Source organism: Rhinopithecus roxellana, chromosome 15, assembly GCF_007565055.1.
Source record: "Rhinopithecus roxellana isolate Shanxi Qingling chromosome 15, ASM756505v1, whole genome shotgun sequence".
Taxonomy (NCBI): domain Eukaryota; kingdom Metazoa; phylum Chordata; class Mammalia; order Primates; family Cercopithecidae; genus Rhinopithecus; species Rhinopithecus roxellana.
In genome coordinates, this window is record NC_044563.1 from 55,409,582 (window position 1) to 55,429,694 (window position 20,113).

At 49.5% G+C, this 20,113-nt stretch overlaps 1 pseudogene; it reads left to right on the forward strand.

Annotated features, from left to right (window-relative positions):
- Window positions 1-14,376: 14,376 nt before the first annotated feature.
- The window catches only part of LOC104665194, a 67,820-nt pseudogene continuing 62,083 nt past the window's right edge, over window positions 14,377-20,113 (forward strand).

Consider the following 20,113-nt stretch of genomic DNA (forward strand, 5'->3'; position numbering starts at 1 on the left):
CTTGAAGGCGATGGGGAGTTATTATTTTCATCATGCGACAAACATTCCTGAGGATCTACTTGACCCGAGACATCTTTGTAGCAGGCACTGCGATGGCTGCCGATGCCTGTGCCTCCTACCCCCACCCCTCAGCTGCTGAGAGTGCTGAGGGCAGGCAGCTTGCAGGTGAGACTCCTCCCATCACCACCATTGCCTGCTCACCTAATGCCATGGTGCCTCCAGGGCCAGCCTGCATCCAGAGATGGGTTCGCATGGGGGTATAAAATCCCAGGCCCCTTGCCCCCACCTGGGACAACTACAAAGAGTCTTTCCAGCTCCACAGCTCCCTGAGGGGCTGGCCGAGGCCTTTGTGGGGTCTGCATCACAACCCAGTTTATCCCTCTGGCCAATTCTGCTTCAATCACTCCCTGCCAGGTGTTGACCTTGAACGTACTCCCCCAGTAAACCTCCCGCAAGCGAATCTTCATCTCAGAGTCTCCTTCCCCAAGAACCAAACCTCCAACGATCATTACTGAGGGATATCAATGGTGGCTGACATTTCACTGAGGGTTCAATGAGAGACCCCGCTTTTGGAAGGTGATTCTGTCTGCAGTGTGAGAATGATGTGGAAGGACACATTGGAGTCCAGAGGCCAGTGGGAAGGTGGTCGTTGTGATTTAGCACAGAAATGATGAAGGCACCAGGTGGGTGGGGGCAGGAAGGAGGGACAGAGCTGGGGGACATAGAGGAAACAGGACTGCCAGATAGAGACTGGGTAAGGAGGGGGTCTCCCAGGCTTGTCTGCCTGGAGCAACCAGGCAGAGGTGGAGGCAGTCCCTGGGATGAGTGTAACTGGAGAAACTCAGTTCAGTTTGGGAGTTGTGAGTGTGCCATTTGCATGAGGTATGCGGGTGGAAGGGCCAAGAGTTGGGTGAAGAGGCTCCAGGAGATAAATTGGAGCTGGAAGTGTGGATCTGGAGTTAGCCAGCACTTTATAGTTTACAGAGCATTTGCTGGCACCCATTTAGTTCAATATGGGCAGCAACCAATCAGAGGGGTTGCCAGGATCTTGAGGACCTTCCAAGGGGCTAGATGTTAACCCCTTGGTTGCTGAATCATGGTGGGAAGGTCGGGGGATGCGGGGTTGCGTGGCAGGGACACTCAAGGTGCTTGGAGTCATGGCTATTTACCAAGCAGTAAGTTAGAATCTTTGCATGCCAGCTGAGTATCAGCCCTACCAGTTCCTCTTAGAATCCTCACAAGAACCTGTTGAGGCAAATACTGTAATCCCTTTCCCAAAAGAGGAAACCAGGGCTTAGTGAAGTAACTTTCCAGAAACCAAGCAGCTCTTAAACAGCAAAACTGGAGTTGAACCCAGGTCCGCCTGAGCCTGCATCCCATGCCTTTAAATGTTGGAGTGGGAATCAGAATGCAGAATTCTTGGCTCATTTAACCAAGGGCCTTTCCTCTCACTCGATGGCCACTTCCTGTAGTGAATTCCAGAACTTCTGATCATGAGCCAGTTTCTCCTTCCAAGAAGCAGGGTTGAGAATGACCAGCCTTGTGGGGTGTGGGTGGAGTGAGACAACCCTACTGGGGGTTTCCAGGCCTGGGGAATCCCCCAGCTCCCAGTTTGGAGCCCAGGCATGTATGGGAAGGTTCTGGGTAGCAGCGGCTTCTCCAATGGATGCCACCTCCCATGTCAGAAGGAGATCTGGGGCCAGCTATGCCTGCCTCAACCTGGTTCTGTCACCTCCAACCTTCAGGAAAATGAGCTGCATTTGAAGCAGTGAGCATCTTGTTACCAAAGTGTTCCTATGGACCTGGCTATTCATTCATTGTTCATCCATTCCTTTAACATTGAGCAACTATTTAGAGAGTACCTCCCATGCCCTGTGCCACTTGAGTCTCACCTTACCTGGGTCCAGCCTTACCTGGGTCCTGTTTCACCTGGTTCCAGCCTCACCTGCGCCTGGGCTGGTGGAGAAGTTGGGTGCTTAATAGGTAATGCCATCCAAGTGAAACAGACTAGGGAACATACAGGGGTTGTTCCATCATCCCTGCATTACTCCTGTGCCAGCACAGTGATGCTGTCACGGGTTATCTGATGAATGGATGAAGGAAGGAAGGGCTGAGATTGAACAAAAGAAAGGGCTGCATGACTGGCATGAGAGAGAACCCTGCAGGGGGCATCAGGGATGGGGCCACCAGCCTCTGCCCTGCAGGGTGTGACAGCTACTCCACTTAGAGGCAGACAGCTGGACTCAGAGATGCTGGAGCCTTACCGGACCTGGAATCTTCTACTCCATTATGGCTCCAGGTGGCATCTGGATGCCTAAAAGATATTCCGATTGTTTGGTCGGCTGTGCCTCATAACACTCATAACTTCCTTGCAGAACCCTGTTCAGGGAGTCAAGAAGAGTGTTAGCAGGGGGCGGAAGGGAAGGGAGAGGCCCATCTGCAGTGCTCTGGTCTCCTGCCCCAGAACCCACCAGAAGTCTTGGGCATGACCTGAAAGTGCGGCACTGTGTCAGGTTTTTGAAAACACAACATGTTTTCCTTTTCTTTTAACTTTTAAACTTCTCTGAGAATATTATTTTAGAAACCATTTTCTTACTCCTCTCCCATCTCTCAGTCACAGTTTCAGCTTCATGCCAACAGGGCTGTGGTAATCAGGAAAGAGGACAAGTTCCCCGTGTCCACCCATGGAAGAAGTGACTGCATTAGGAGGGGGTGAGGAGGGAGGAGGCGAAGCTTTCGTGAGCACCTTCTGCAGGGTGCCAGGCCTTATGCAGGGTGCTTTGCATATCATCTCCAGTTTTTTGCATGAGGAGACTGAGAGATAAAGTAATATGCACATAGTTGATAATGATTATGCTAATACGAATAAAATAGATAATTATTAGGTGGATCCATTATTCAAAAAACTGACAATTCCTCATGGTTTGACCTACTACGTGTCATTCGGGCCTGCTGTGTACCTGGCACAATGCAAGATGCTCTCTGTAATTCTCACAAGAACTGTGCAAGGAATGGGTTATTTTGATTTGAAAGCTGAGGAAACTGAGGCTAAGACAGATCAGGTGACTATCCAGTTGCTCTTAGCAAGTCAGTAGTGGGACCAGTCCTTGAACTCAGGTCAGTTTCCAAAGCAATGCAATAGCCGAAAATCTATGTGCTGAGTTTGCTAATTTGACCAGCTATTCTTTTTTTTTTTTTTTCTTTTTTTTTTTTGAGACGGAGTCTCGCTCTGTCGCCCGGGCTGGAGTGCAGTGGCCGGATCTCAGCTCACTGCAAGCTCCGCCTCCCGGGTTTATGCCATTCTCCTGCCTCAGCCTCCCGAGTAGCTGGGACTACAGGTGCCCACCACCTCGCCCAGCTAGATTTTTTTTTTTTTTTTTTTTTTTTTGCATTTTTTTAGTAGAGACGAGGTTTCACCATGTTAGCCAGGATGGTCTCGATCTCCTGACCTCGTGATCCGCCCATCTCGGCCTCCCAAAGTGCTGGGATTACAGGCTTGAGCCACCGCGCCCGGCCTGACCAGCTATTCTTAAGGTTATATTTGTCTTTGGGGGATGGAAGCTGTCATCGTGGAGATGCAGGGCCCTGCTTGGGGTCAAGGTAGGATTCAGTGACTTGGTCTCATTAATATCTTTATCTTATGATGAAGAAACAAAGCCCCAGTCACATGGGGATGAGTCATAGCCTGGAACTTCCAGGGCTCCTGAGGTGCATGGGGAGGTAGGTAGAGCCATTTATCAAAAGATCTGGTTTCAATCCTGGCTCAGCTGTGAGCCCTGCCCACCCTGGACCTCACCTTCTCAGCTGCACAGAGACTGCCGGAACCTCCAGCTCTGAGGTTTGATGAGTCTGGGCAGAGTCACAGCTGGGAACTCCTGTCCTCTACCCCCTGCCCTGTGCCACCTGAGTCCCGCCTTACCTGAGTCCAGAGCTTTAGCCAGGCCCCGTGGGAATGCCTCTGTGCTTCTATTTTCCTTCAGAACCTTAAAGATGCTTCCTCATTTTCCTGCACTCAGTTAGACCCACTGCCATTGGCCTGATTTAATGACTGCCCCAAAGCCTGTCTGAGCTTATGACCTCCTGGTGCTCAGACTTGCTGTGAGGTTAATGGTGCTGGTAGCACTGATCGGAGGGGTCCAGGCACAGTGGGGGCAGCTGAGAGCCCACGTGGATATGTGAGGGGATAAGGGCCATCTTTGCAATGTGCCTTCCCCTCCTGACACCTCAGCGAGCCTGAGACACAGGACTGCTCTGTTCTCAACTGGTGCCACATCTCAGCCCAGATCCTCCAGCCTGGCAGGGAGAGGAGGAAATCTGCCTCTTACTGCCATCTCCGGTCATTTTTGTTGTTTCAGTCGGTTAGTGGGCTTTCAAAATGATTTATTATAAGACTCCATCTATATGTTTGTATCTAAGTTTTTGTGATATGCATGGGACTCTAAATCTCAAAGCTCAGGCCCCTTATGGGTCTGAGCAGGTGGAAATGTAAGCCTTCCACAGATGTCAGAGGGGAGATGCTCGTGCTCGAGCTACCAGTGGGAATGAGGGGCAGCGGGGGATGCCCTTATAGACTGAAGGTGACCTAGGCCAATGCCCTGGCCCTCTGTACCTCTCCCACCTCCAGAACACAAATGCACTCCAAGTAGGAGTGGGGAAAAGCCCTGAATTATCTGAGGGAACCCAGAACTGACCAGCATCATGACCACCAGCACCAGAGTGAAGCGTTAAGGTGACGCTTCTGCGTCCACAAGCTTGGTGGCATGACGGAGCTCAGCGCCTGCTCCATGCTGAGCCCGTGTCAATTCTCTGCAGTGGGCACCTGCCATTCGGCAGTGATGGGCACACACATCACAGCAAAGCCCCTTCTGGCTGGAAGCTTCACTCTTCTTTTGGAGGGGGGGGCTAAAAACAGACCCCTGTTTGTTCAGGACCATGAAATTTCCCACATAACAGAACTCTGTATCCTGCTCACCTGATGCCCCTGCACCCCCAAGCTCACTTGCTAGCAGGTTGAGTTGGGGCATATATTGTTGGCTATGAGTATGTGTGGCTGTGGCCTTGGCTGTGAGTGCACCTGTGAGCAGGGCTTTTGTGAGGATGTGTGCGTGAGTGCGCCCACACAAGGAACTTCATGAAAGTAAGTCAGATAAGTTTGAATGAAGACCCAGCAAGTGCTACACACCTATCAGCCTCTGAGTCAGGGTGTTCAAATGAGGATCCCAACAGTTAGCCTGTTGGTAGGCCAGTTCAGTGGCTCTAAGCCAAAAGACTCTCAGCCTTGTTTTTGTTTTTTGTCTTTTTTTTTTTCTTTTGCAGGGTTTGTTGGTGTCTTGGGGTAAGGGGCTCTTTAGGCTGAAAGGTGAGCGGAGGCTGTCAGAAGCTGGGGAGATCTGGGTCACCCAAAGCAAACATGAGCCCTTACCAGATCTCACAGCGAGGACCATCCCTGGATCTGTCCATGCAGAGGCCCAGGTCTCTGGTGAGAAAGGGAGATGGGAGGACCAAGCATGGAAACTGGAGGGGGAAAGAACAGAACTCACAGGGGTAGACCATTACTCTGAGACACCCGCGCTCGGGCCTTAACATACAGCTCAGTTAATCTCAGAGGTTAAATTATTATCCCCATATTACAGGGGAGAAAACAAGCTGGGAGAGGAGGAATGACTTGCCCATGGTTGTGCAGCTAGTAGAAAATTCTACCCTCTTGTGGAGGCACCATTGTTCCCTGATACAAAACAGAGTCCTACTTCAGGGAAGTCAAGAGAAAAAGGGTAGATTTGGGTTTTCCTAAAGAATAGAGCAGGTGGCCACATTATGACTCCAAGATTCTAAGAGCCTGGGTGTTGGGGAGGCTGACTTGCTGGCAGAAGCCCACAGGCTTTGGAGTCAGTGTCTGCAGCCTTCTGGTTGGGGCCATCTTGAGGAAGTCATTTTACTTCCCTGAGTCTCAGTTTTCTCATCTATAAGATGGGGTAATAATACGCTATTCTCTCTTCATCAGATTGTAATGAAAATTAAATGAGATGCTGTGTGGGAAGCATTTAACACAAGGCCTGGCAGAATACTCCGCTGTGGTTGTCATCCCTAGGGTTAGGATGTAGGTCTCTTTGGTATGAGAGAGCCACACCCAGGGAGAGAAAATGGCAAGGTGTCCCCAGGGAGGAGAAGACCTGGACAGTGACCAAAGTTGCTTTGTGTTGGAAACAGTCCGTGGGGAGTTCTTTGTTTTCATTCTCATCCCACAAAGCTACTCCCATTTCTACATTCTCTAATCACCTTTAAGCTTCAGATAAACAATGGAAGAGTAGAGAGAACTGCCTGTCCCTTTCAATCTCCTTGAGTCTCCACCCCACTCTCCTCCTCCACGATGCACTGGCCATGGGAGGCCTTTGTTAGTTGGAATGGCAGAACAGCTCCCACTACACTTGGGGGATGGGAGGATGCTAGGGAAGCCCAGCCTCCAGGTGGGCTGACTTCAGCAGCACCAATACCATGCTTCCAGGTGCAGTGCTGAATTCTTAAAGCTCATCCCTCATCTCTTCCCTGCTTTCTCTGTTGCAGTCTGACATGCACACCAACCCCACTGACCATGCCTTCCTTAAGGTCCCCATGGCCCCCTTATCAAGTTTGGTGAACACCTCCTGCTCAGTCTTGACTAACTGGCCCCTTAGTGCCTCTGTTGCTCTAGGCCTGCCTCTGCCTCAGATGCTCCCCTTGGCAGCCATGTGATTTTCTTCCTTTCCCCTTGCTGCGTCTTCCCTCTTCTCTAGGCTGCACCTCCTCACTTGCCTCCGAGGGCTCCTCTGTGTCCATGGCATCCTAATTATTGCTGTATCCATGGCCTGGCCCTGGTTCCTGCCTTCCTCACTCCACACCCTCTCCACCTTCTCCAGCCTAGAGCCTTGCTGCCTAGCTCCCCAGCTCCCCAGCTCCAGACCCACTGCTCTCTAGCCTTAGGACAACTCCACTGGGATGTCCCTATGCCCCTCACACTCAGCCTGTGCAGAGAGGGACTGCCGAGACCTAGGCCTGCTCCTGCCACCTTCTTGCTCAAAACCCTCCATCTACAAACACTTGAGAAAATGATTTGGCGTCACATATTCAAGTTGAGCATGCATGTACTCTCCAACCCAGCAAGTCTACTCTTGGGAATATACCCAACAGACATGTGTACACATGTGTATCAAAGATGTGTACAAGGACATTCAGAGCACTATGCATAATAGCCAAGAATTGGAGACCACCCAATGCCCATCAGCAGACAGTGGTGGATTCACACAACAGAGTGCTACAAGCTACGGAGATAGCTGCAATATTGAGAAATCTCACAGATGTCCTGTTGAACAACAGAATAGACACGACAGAGTTCATACTGTACACTTGCATTTATAAAGTTCAAAAAACAGGCAAAACAAACCTGTGGTACCAGAAGACAGGATACTGGTCAGCCTTGGGGACACATAGTAACTGGCAGGGACCCGCAGGGGCTTCTGGGTGCTAGACGCCTGACAGATTTTGATCTGGATGTTGGTTCCATGGGTATATGCCTGGTGAAAGTTTACCAAGATGCATACTTATGATAGGTGAATTTTTCTGTATGTTATATTATGCTTCAAAAAAAAGCTAAAATAAAGAAATAAATAAAATCTTCCCTGAGTCTTGATTGCATTCAGGATAAAACCTACAGACTCCCTTCTAGACTGGTAAATGCAAAGTCCTTCATGACCTGGCCCCTGCCTTGCCGTCCTCCTCTCACTCCACCCACCCCTTCTCCAGCCCTCACAGCACCAAGGTGATTGCCACTCCCTGAAAGCAAGATGCTGCTTTCAGCCTCTGGGCTTTAGCACGGCTGTTCCTTCTGTCTGGAATGCCCTTCCCAGTCTATTCCATCTGGCTACATCCAGAGATCCCTCAGGGCTTTCTCAGCTCCCCAGACCATGAGTTACCACCTCAGCTGGCTCCATAGTGCTTGGTTCGAACCTCTGTTCCAGCGTCTGCTCTTCTGCTGGCTATGGTTGTCGCCCACCTGTCGTCCCGCCCTATGGCTGTGAATGCCATCTTGAAGGGACTGTGTCTTTGTTCTGCTATCTCCAGCACTAGCTCACAGCCTGAAACAGGGTTAAGTGTCAATAAGGCATAAAAATGAAACCATATGCAGTCACACACTCAACCAATGACTTCCTTGAAAAGAACAGGATGATGTGTAGCGAGTACAAACTTTGGTTACATAGATTCCGGTTAGTGCAATGTTTTAATATTTAGAATCAGGATGTCCCTGGGAAACCTGGGCAGTCTGGTTGCCATGGGCTTTCTTGTCACAAGGGAACCCTGTGACAGGCTAATTCATACTATAGCATGAAGAGCTAAATATGCCTGCATTTCACAGGAAGAGCCCCGAAAAGGCAACGTTTTCCACGGTGGAATGGTGTATACATATGGTGGCATTTCAGGCATAGTAGCTTCTTAGAGAGCACTTTCCTTCTTAGGATGGATGCCGTCCTGAATGTCTATATGCACTTGAGTGGTTCTCTAGAATTCAGATGAGCAGTGGGTGCTCTCCCTGAAGGAGGGCCCTGTAAGGAATTAAATTGTATTTTATTTAACAAGAAGCCTAATAGGCAGAAAATGACCTTGGATTTCCTGAATGTGGCCTTCCTTACAACGCTGCTGCAGGGTAGGCCTCCACTGTCCTAGGAGAGTGAGAGGGCCCTGGAGGAACAGGGGTAGGTCAGGGTTCTTCAGAAAGCAGACCCTGGAAGCAACCTGCATCTCGGACTCTGGGATTGCCTGGGAATGAAAAATGAGAACGGGGTCCCCCTAATAACTGCAACACCATATGCTTAGGCTGTCAGTGTACAAAGGGTTGATAAGGGGTGAGGTTGCTGCTAGAGGATTTGTATTCTTCTCAGCTCCTGGGAAACACAGTCATCCTTTGAACGGGGTGGCCAGGGAAGCATGGAGAAAAGCCATGCCTGGGTGGGGACAGCAGTGTGGCAGGGAATGGGAGTGTAATTAGAGTGTAATTAAAGTATTTTGTGGGCTGAAAAGGAAAAGCTGCCAGGCCCCTGAGCCAACCCAGAGGAGACGAGGGAACAGAAGTCTTATCATTGAGAGAGTGGTGGCGCCAGCCTCCACCCAACCAGGACCACCCATGGCCAGGGCTGCCAAGCAAAGAGACCAGGTGCACCCTTATCTGAGCTTGGCATGGAGGTAGTGGGATGATCCCTCAGGGGACCACGATGGCCTGGCAGAGGGCCCTGCTGCAGCTGGCAGGGCCAAGTTTCCATGCAGTGCTGCTGGTGGTTGGGAGGAGTGATGGCCGCAAGGGTTCCTTGGACACAGGTGCTGGCTCACTGACTGGGAAAGTTGAACTAAGTCCCACTGTCTGGGGGACAATTCAGGGGGTCTCTCCCCAAGAAAGGTAAGATTGGAGATCTGAGCAAATTTTAATTTTAATTTAGAAAAAAATAAAGCACAATGGCCCTAAAGAATTAAGTCAGCTACATTTGACCACATATCAATTAGGAACTTTTTTTGTAGTAAGAGACAGAATAATGTTAAGAAATAAATGACAAATCAAGAGAAGTATTTGCCCCGTGTGTAAGAAGAGATCAATGTCTGGGAAATAGAAACAGCTCCTATAAATCAATAGGAAAAGACAGACAAAACAGAAAACTGGGCAAAGTGTTTGAATAAGAAAATCACAAAAGAAGTAAAAAGGATGTATACATGCAAAGATGCCCTCCTTACTGGTCATCAGGGAAATGGAAGTTTAAAAGGAACATGAGCAGTGCGTGGTGGCTTATGCCTGTAATCCCAGCACTTTGGAAGGCCAAGGTGGGAGGATTGCTTGAGCCCAAGAGTTTGAGATCAGCCTGAGCAACATAGGGAGACTTCATCTCTATTAAACAAATAAATAGGTAAGTACATAAATGAATAAATAAAAGGAACATAAATCAGAAATTAGTTTTCACCTATAACATTGACACATTTTGAAAAATGTTGATGATAGTCAACATTGGTAAGAGTTGCTGGCCATGTAAATTGGCATTGCCTTTTGGAGGCCATCTGATAGACTCTATCACAAGTTTGTCCAGCCTGGGGCCCACGGGCCGCATGTGGCCCAGGACGGCTTTGAATGAAGCTTAACACGAATTCATAAACTTTTTAAAAACACTTTTGTGAATTTTTGTTTTTACCTCACCAGTTATCGTTAGTGTTAGTGTTTGTTTGTTTGTTTATTTATTTATTTTGAGACAGAGTCTTGCTCTGTTGCCCAGGCTTGAGTGCAGTGGCGGGATCTCGGCTCACGGCTCACTGCAACCTCTGCCTCCCGAGTTCAAGCAATTCTCCTGCCTCAGCCTCCCAAGTAGCTGGGATTACAGGTGCCCGCCACCATGCCCAGATATATATATATATGTGTGTGTATATATATATATATATACACACACACATATATATATATTGTGTGTGTGTGTGTGTGTGTGTATTTTTAGTAGAGATGGGGTTTCACCACATTGGCCAGGCTGGTCTCAAACTCCTGACCTCAGGTGATCCACCTGCCTTGGCCTCCGAAAGTGTTGGAATTACAGGCATGAGCCACCACGCCCGGCCAGTGTTAGTGTATTTTATGTGTGGTCCAAGACAACTCTTCTTCCAATGTGGCCCTGGGAAGCCAAAAGATTAGACACTCCTGCTCTATTAGAATTTAAAATGCACATATCTTTATGTATTTGACCCAGCAATTCACCTCATGGTATCTACCCCAGAAAAACACCTGCATATGTGCACAAAGAGGAAAGTAGAGGATATTCATTGCAGCACTGTTTATAATAGTGAAAAATTGCAGGAAAATGTACAAGAATAAGAAGTGGTTAAAAACTCCAACAAAATTTAGCCAGGCATGGTGGCGTGTGCCCCTAGTCCCAACTACTAGGGGGGCTGATATGGGGAGGATGGCTTCAGCCTGGGAGGTGGAAGTCACGGTAAGCTGAGATTGTGCCACTGCACTCCAGCCTGGGCAACAGAGCCAGGCCCTGGCTCAAAAAAGAAAAACAAAAAACTCCAATACATTTATAGTATGGAATGCCATTGAGCAACAAGGCAATGCAGCCCTGTAAACTTAGACTTACAATGTGGCCCAAGAGAGGGAGGCCTGAGCATCAGCTTCCCTGGGCTGGTCTGACCCAGGGGCACCAGGAGACTGAATTGAGGGCCAGTGAACGAATAGGCCTGAAAGGGTAAAGGGCCTGGGTGGTAGAGGCTGATGAGAGCCCACTGGGCAGGGGGATTGATGGGGACCAGGGCAGAGACTGTGGGTCTGCAAGCACCAGGAGCCCAGGTGCAGTCAGATCAGCCAGGGCCACCACTGGAGGAATGGCCTGGGCTAAAGGAAGGCCCTGAGTTCATGAGCTGAAGACCCCATGGGAGAAACCAGCAACTGGACAGGCTCAGGATGGCCCTGGAGAGGCAGAGGCACTGACTGCATCTGCCAGTTCAGGACGATTGGCCTGCCTGGCTGCTCCCACTAAAACCCCTCTCCCCCACCACCCCTGATGCTCCCACACAGCTCAGAGGCAGGTGAAAGGGGAAGCGACCTGAGGGACAGGGCGTTTTTATACAAGACAGACTGATATTACCTAGACAGTTTCAATGATCAGCTCAGACCAAACTTTCAACCAAATTAGATGGCATTCTGTAACTGTTTCCTGCCAGTCTGGGGTTAGGGAGGGGAGGGAGCAGTTTGGGAGGAAAGTCAGATTAGTAACACATAAATCACAGCTTCCTTGTGCACTGAAGAGTAAAGTGAGCTGAATTTTGTGACTCCCCCCACCAGTGTGACACGGCCTGGCATGCCCTCCCTCCCTGCTCCTCTTGGTCGGTTCAGTTTAGCCCTGGCATCCCTCCTCAGGAAGTTGCCTTTGAACCCCCAGACTGACCTTCACAGCCCTGGGCTTCTCTGCATGGTGGCACTTGGCACACTGTGTAGTCGTGCCCGCCTTCCTCACAGACTGTGGGCTCTGGGGCAGAGACCACCTAATGCTCATCTATGTTCCCTTAGAACCTAACACAGTACTGGGCTCAGTTAATGTTTGCTGAATCAATGAGTGCATAAATGAATGAATGATAAGATGACCTGAAAACTGTGACCTTGGGCCTGTCACTTCCCTTCTCTAGGGCTCTGTTTTCCATCTATACAGAGGTGGAGCTGGGGAGCTGGCCTTCTCTCTGACCAACCCGCCCAGCCCAGGCCTTCTCCAGAAGAGTCCCAAACTGCCAGACTCTTTCTCTTTTCCCCACTGAAAAATTCCAGACAGGAGAACCCGGTCTACTGCAACCTCCCTGCCCCCTCTACCCACTCACATCGACGTGGCTCATATCTGGCTTCCTCCCAACGCCCTCATCCTTGAGGGACCTGACAGCTTCCAGATGGGTGTGGTCACTGCCTCCTTCCCGGAGTCCAGCAGGCAGGCAGCCCAGTCCAGCAGAGGAGCTGCCCAAGGCCTCTCCCTGCCCCTGGGGAAAGTCCCTCTTGTGTCCTCTCGCGTCCTCCTCTGCGCCGTCAGGACCCTCTGACCCTGCTCCCCGCTCCGTTCTCTCCGTGTGGCTCTGCCTCTCAGGCTGTGCGTCTCTGGCTTTGTCTTTGGTGTCTTTTGTCTCGTCTCTGTGTCTCTACTCGCTCCGGTACCTGTGTCGCCAACTCCTGCCCTCTCTCCTTGCATGGTTTTCTACGTCTTTCTCTCCCTTCTCCAGACTCCTCCTTCCTCTTCTCTGGCCTTCCCCTCCCCAAGCCTGGCTGACGGGTGGTTGTTTCTCCGAACCAGGCCCGCCTCTGAACCTGCCCTGACCAGCCTGAATCCCCTCTCCCACCCAACCTCCTCCACACACCTCTGTCGGGTGTGTGCCCCAGGACAGCTGGGGGAGTGTACTGGACCCACAACATTTCAGCGTTGCCTCCCCGAGGGGGAGAAGGGACTGGCTGTGACCCATGGCCAAGGTCATCTGAGTTTTGCCGGCTTGGAGATGCCCCACCCCTACCCTGCATGAAGCAGCCTGGTCCCTTCCAGTCCCTGACTGCTCCAGTGCCTGGCGAGGGAGGAGGCCCCAGAACAGGGGCTGCACTTATGCCCCCACCCCCAAACATACACACACTGGGGAATGCTTTCCTCTGCTGCCTTTCTCCCGCAGAGCCCTCTGGGAGCTGGGCTGTTAGATATCTCGCTACTTCAGTTTTCACTCTAGAACCCAGTCCGAGGGATATAGGAGAACCCAGGCATGAGAGGGCAAGGCACAGAAAGGAAAAATGGGACGAAATGTGAATGCTGAGGTGGGAATCAACAGGTTAGATTCAGCCCTGTGGGATCGTGGGCTCTGCCCCTTGCCAATGGGAGGCTTCGGGCAAATGAGTTCTTTTTTCTGAGCCTCTGTTTTTTCCCTGTAAAATGGGACAGCAGATTCCCTCCTGGTACACTGTTATAGGAATTACATGTTAAGACATGGATAAAACCTCCAACACTGCAGGCTCTTGATAAATGTTACTTGGGAAGGAATCTGAAAGCCTGACAAAAGAATAAGCCAGGAGTCAGGGTATCTGTGTTCAAATCCCATCTATGCCTTCTGTGGCTGGCCAGGGGGATGCTCAAAAAGAATTGAACAGTAAACAAATGAAGGGATGAGGAGATGATGAATGACTGAATCTCAATCACTGATCACCTGTGGCTTTGCATATATCACAGATTCTCAGGAAAATGGAGACGTAAAACTTACATTGCAAACTTGTCAAGAGAATGAAATTGAATAAGGAATAAGAAAGTGCACAGTCAGTGCTCATGCACATTTGCCCTTATATAAATTATGATAATCCTAGTACAAGACTTAAAATAAAAAATCAAGAGTCACAAAATGCTGGGGCAGATGCCCCACTTAAGCCCAAACTGCTAAGGAGCATGGAAAAAGGGCCTGGCTTGCCTTTTAGTGGCCCTCAAGCCCACAGCAGATTGAGTGAAGGTGCCTGGAGACTTTTTGCAGGTTGTTTTTTTGCTTGTTTGTTTTAAGAGACAGGGTCTCCTCTGTCACCCAGACTGGAGTGCAGTGGTGCAATCATAGCTCACTGAAGCCTCAGCCTCCTTAGCTCGAGGATTACAAGTACACACCACCACACTCAGCAAATTATTATTATTATTTTATTTTATTTTATTTTATTTGTAGAGATGGGCATCTTGCTTTGTTGCCTGGGCTGGTCTTGAACTCCTGGGCTCAAGTGATCTTCCTGCCTCGGCCTCTCAAATCACTGAGATTACATGTGTGAGTCAGCGTGCCCAACTTATTATTGCAGGTTCTTGACCAAGTGGCCAGGGTGACTGCTGAGAGCCAGAGATGCAAATCTGGGGATGCTGTACCCTGAAGCAGGCCCGAGGAGGCCAGGGTCAGAGGGCCAGTCCTGCCATTGAGGGCCTGGATGGAGGGGTGAGGCTGTCTTCAGGACTACAGGCTTCACTCCCTATCTCAGCAGTGAGCCTGGGCACACTCTATCCCCAGGCTGAGCACCAGACTCTTGTCCCACTTCAGCATGGGTCCAGGCGGCATAGCAGACAGACCTGCCCTTTCCTGATTCCAGCTGCCCTTAAGTACGTCTCACAGGCTACTGCGTCTTTGCCTTGGTTCTGCTGTCCCTGCCACCTGGGATGTGCAGTCCGCCTTCTCTTTCTGTTAACATCTTACCTATCCTTCAGCTCTACTGCAACTCCCCAAGATCCCCCCGGGTCGGAACGGTTCCCACACCAACCTGACCTCGGGCAGGTTACCTGACTCAATGAGTCTCCGTTTACTTGCTTGCATATGGTGCTGTTTGTACCTACCTGTGGGTCCTATGAGCATTTGGTGAGAAAACTTGTACAAACATGCCCAGCATGATTTTAGCATATAAATTATCTCCTTATGGTGATACTTTTTTCCTTCAATAAAAATTTGTCTTGCTTTCTGTGTTGTGTTAGTTGGTGTGTATTCCCCATCAGAATGAGAAGTCCTTGAGCACTGGGTTATGTTGATCCCCAGTGCCTAACGCAGGACCTGACCCATCCATCGTAACACATGTGAGAGGCATGGCCCTGACCTTGACCTGCACAAGCTAAATAGGGCCATATTCTCTGAGCCTCCCTGTGTGAGAGGCAATGTGGGGAGCATTCTCTGTGCATTGCTCAATCACTCAACAAAAACTTAGTGAGCATATATATACTCTGTGTCAGGTTCCGTCTGTGGCACTTAGGTGACATCAGTGAACAAAAGTCACAAATCCTGTCCTTGTGGGGCTTGCTTTCCAGTAGAGGGAGCAGATGACAAAGAGCAAACACAGTGAATGTTAGAAAATGACTGCACTACGGATAAAAATAGAGCAGTGCGAGGGGGAGTGTGGGGGGAAAGGGGGTGGGTTACAATTTTAAATTGTGCAGGTCTCTTTAGAAGGACAGTTGGGCCAGGGCTTGAAGAGTGTGGGACTTCATCATCCAATAGTCTGTGGGGAGTATGTTTCTGGCCAAGGAACAGCCATGGCAAAGGCTCTAAGGTGGGGCCACCTGGCTTGTTGTGGGTGGCAGGGAATAGGAGAGCATTAGGGCAGGAGGTCAGGCTATTTGTTACTGCAGGTTCACCAGGGCTTTACAGGCCATGGTAAGGGCTTTGGCTTTTGCCCTGAGTGACCTGAGCCATTGGAGGGAACTTTTTTTTGTTTTGTATTGTTTTGTTTTGTTTTTTTCTGAGATGGAGTCTCACTCTGTTGCCCAGGCTGGAGTGCAGTGGCGCCATCTCAGCTCACTGCAACCTCCACCTCCCAGGTTCGAGCAACTCCCCTGCCTCAGCCTCCCGAGTAGCTGGGATTACAGGTGCATGCCACCACGCCCAGCTAATTTTTTGTATTTTAGTAGAGACGGGGTTTCACCGCGTTGGCCAGGATGGTCTCCATCTCCTGACCTCGTAATCCACCCGTCTTGATCTCCCAAAGTGCTAGGATTACAGGTGTGAGCCACCAGGCCTGGGCCATTGAAGGTTTTGAGCAGGGAAGAGACATGATGTGACATATTCTAAAAGGATCACTCCTCATGGCTATTCTGTGGGTTCAAACCCCAGCTGCCCATCTCGGTAGCTGCATCTCTGGGCAAATCATCTCAGCACTCAGCTTCACTTTCCTCTTTAAAAACTAGATTAATGCTATGTGTCTAACAGATCCTTGGCAGAAATGTCTGTCTGCTTTTGGGCCTAAGAATAGCAGTCCTTCTGAGCAGTTGGTCTGTTTCAGTCTCATGAACACTGTGGCTGCGTTTCTCATGCTTACGGGCTGCTGGGAGGTGGGAAGCAAAGCATGTGCTCTCCCCATGGCAAATGCATTGGTCTTTAAGCAATTCCAGCTTTATTCTTGCACTTGTTTCTTTCATGCCTACTTAAAATTTTTGTTTTAAATGTTATGCCCTTTAAACAATTTCTTTAAAATAACAATTTTTCCTCAATTACAGAAACAATACATGTTACTGTTAGGTATTTGGGGAAATGTACAGGAAAGGGACCATGAAGTAAATATTTGTGAACCAAAGCTAAGCAATTTTAATCTTTTTTGTAGTATTTCTCTCCGATCATATACATAGGTACGTGTGTATATGTATGTACGTGTGTGTGTGCATAGCTAGAAAAAACAATTGAACTATTAAACGTTATTCCCCTTCCTCCAGAGTTTCTTTAACCCATGACCTTCACTCTCACCTGGGCTGTTGGGGACCACGCCTTCATGCCGCGGTGGAACACTGACAGTAAAGGCCTTTGGCTTTGGGGGTTTGAGTGTAAGCAACACATTTGGAAGAAGTGGTGAAGAGTCAAGCAACCCAGCTTCCAGGCCAGTCAGAAAATATTCTGATGGAGGGAAGGGAGAGTTTCAAGGAACTGTGGGTGCTAAGAAGGGGTCCTGCGCCACCTGCCTTCCCCAGTTTTGTCCCAGGAAGAGAATGAGTGAGAACCAGCCACACAGAGATGGACACTGAGGGGTGCTGGGACTCCCAGAGCAGGGAGGACTTGTGCCCTCCCTCTCAGTAGAACCTGGGAGGCGCCAGGGCACTCGAGTTCCTGACAGCCCGCTGCGGTCCTGGCTAGCAGAGCACAGATGCCTGAGAGAAGTCCAGGCAAATGGGCCTGAGAGAGCTTCACAAAATGTCCCACACCCCTGGAAAGGGTCTGGGGCAGCAGAGGGAGTCCTGGGCCCCAGAGGGTTGTGGGGAGTGATGGAAAGCCTCGGGGAACCCCCATCCCAGGTGCACCTTTGTTTACACACACCTGGAAGCAATCACAGTATACTGACGTGCAGCTGTGTCAGTTTCCTGTGGTAACAAATGACACCAAACTGAGTGGCTTAAAACAACAGAAATGTGTTTTCTCTTGGTTCCAGAATCTGAAATCAGTTCAGGGAGCTGAAGCGAAGGTGTCAGCAGAGCCACACGACCTCTGGGGTTCCAGGGTGGAAGCTTTCCTGCATCTTTCTTGGTTCCATCTGCACATGGCCTTCCCTGTGAATCTGTCTCATCTCCCTCTGCCTCTTGTAAGGGCATGTGCAATTGCATTTAGGACCCATCCAGGTAACACACGATAAGCTCTTGCTGTCAAGATCTTCATCTTAATCGCATATTTTGCCCTATAAGGCAATATTCATCTTTTGCCATATAAGGTAATAACAGCACTAACAGGTTCTGGGGATTAGGAAGTGAATATATCTTGGGGAAGGGGGACATTTTGTCTGCCTACCACAAGGACCTTGTAGTAGCCAAGAAAGCTGCCTGGAACAGAAGGGCCATGTGGCTGGGAACAAGGCTTGACCAGGCAATGACCAGTGAGGACTGACAGCCAGGGCTCAGACAAGCTGACGGGATGTGTCAGGGGACACCACTGTAGATGGATATAGTGGAGGACCTACCTGTAGGAATAGGGAAAATGAGGTGAGGGGGGATCCAGAAGTGATTGAGATTAAGTTTCCACTTCACAGAATGGTGGCTCATAATAGAAACCAAATTTAGTTAGAAAAATAAAATTACCACTTATTTTGCACATATGAGTGCTCTGTGGTTGGAATGTGTTACACATAGCCATGTACATACATACTCCCAAAATGAGCTCTCCTTTATAAAGGCTGTTTTCTTTTTCTTTTCTTCCTTTTTTTTTTTTTTTTTTTTTTTTGAGGGAAAAAAAAAGAGATCTCATTCTGTTGCTGGAGTGCAGTGCAGTGATCACGGCTCACTGCAACCTCAACCTCAACCTGCCTGCTGGGATTACAGGTGTGAGCCACCGCACCCGGCCAACTTTCTTCTATGTCATTGTTTTGATAATTGCCTTTAACATCCTATTGATTAAATGTACAATCCTGTACTCACACCATCTTGTAATTTTATGAAAACTCATAAGCCACCTTAAATCCCTTTTCTGACATGATCAATATACTTATGAATATCTCACAAGGATATTAATAAGTATATGCAATATATTCATAAGTACATATAGCTCAGGCTGAAGTACAGTGGCACAGTCTCACCGCAAACTCTGCCTCTCAGGTGCAAGTAATCCTCCCACCTCAGCCTCCCAAGTAGCTGAGACTACAGGTGCAAGTCACCACACCCAGCTAATTTTTGTATTTTTTTATAGAAACAAGGTTTCACTATGTTACCCAGGCTGGTCTTGAACTCCTGAGCTCAAGCAATCCACGCTCCTTGGCCTCCCAAAGGGCTGGGATTACAGGCGTGAGCCACCATACCTCCTTATAGTTTCACAGGAAAGGTGCTGCTTTAATGAGAAACCTGGATATAACTCTTGCCTCCTCCCTCTTTCTCACCCCACCTTCCATATCTAATCAGTTGCCAGGTCCCACCCCTTCTGCTTGTTCAATCAGTTCTCTCCGCCCTCACAGTCCCTCTCCAGGTTCACATGGTTATCTCTCCTCTGCACCATTCCCTCAGCCTCTTCCATGGCTGTCTTCATTAGGATCCCCCAAAAGCAGACCCTGATATAAGGACTTGGGTTATGTAGTATATGGGGTGGGGGGGGGGGGGTGATCCTCCTAGAAGCAAAGCAGGCAGTGAGGAAATGAGGAGAAAAAACAATGAAGTATATGTGAGAAACAAACTTGGTCTCACTGGGCACCCTGAGGTATCTGTAGGGTGGAACAGGCTCATGTGAAAGCCCTTATCTTCTTGGACAGAGAAGCAGAGAGAGGGTGGCACATGGGTGGGCCGCTGTCACAGTGTGAGAACCGTTTATTGCAGCTGGGGTGGCCTTGGGTGATGTAGGGCAGGGCATCAGAGCATCTGCAGCACTGGTCTCCTGCCTCAGTCTCCCCTCTCTCACCTCTCTCTGACCAGCAGCTGGAGGGGTGTTTCTGAGACGGTGTCTCAGGCTGCACTGGTATGCAAATGGGGAAGCAGGCAGAGAAGCAGAGGGACAGACTGGCTCCTACAGGGGTCTTATAGAGGGACTGGCGCATGGTCCATGGGCTGCCTTGGGTCTGAGTTCACCCCTAACTGAGCTGGACTGGGTTGAAACAGGCCGAGGGTCTGTGATCAAATACCAGGATCAAATCTCAGGACATCAGATTTTATTTTATTTTAAAATAAAATGTGGTATTTATTTTGGTTTTTTTTTTTTTTTAAACCTTTATTTTAAGGTTAGCTAAGGCTAACCTTAGCTTCGGATGAGAGAGGCGGGTGGCCCAGGAGGCCCAGGGAAGCAACCTGGGAGTCCGCACTGCCATGGGCAATCCACAGGCGGAGCAGTGGGAGTTTCCCTGTGCCGTTTGGCTAAGATATGAAAGTCATGAGGATGTATTTAAGTTGGCATTGATGCCAATTACTATCCTCATCTATGTCTGCAGAACTTAACAGAAAAAAAAATATGCCACTATTGGAGTATTGCCAGTGTTGGAAAATAAGTGAGTAAATGAGAGTCTCATGTGTGTCATGGGTTCGGCTGAGGAGGCAGCGTCCAGATGCCAGTGACTTCCCCAGCAGCCTCGTGGCTCGCCTCGCTCATGGGCCTCTCAGAGGAGCCGGGCTGCTGGGGCTCCCCGCTGACTGGGAACAGGCTGTGTGGCCTT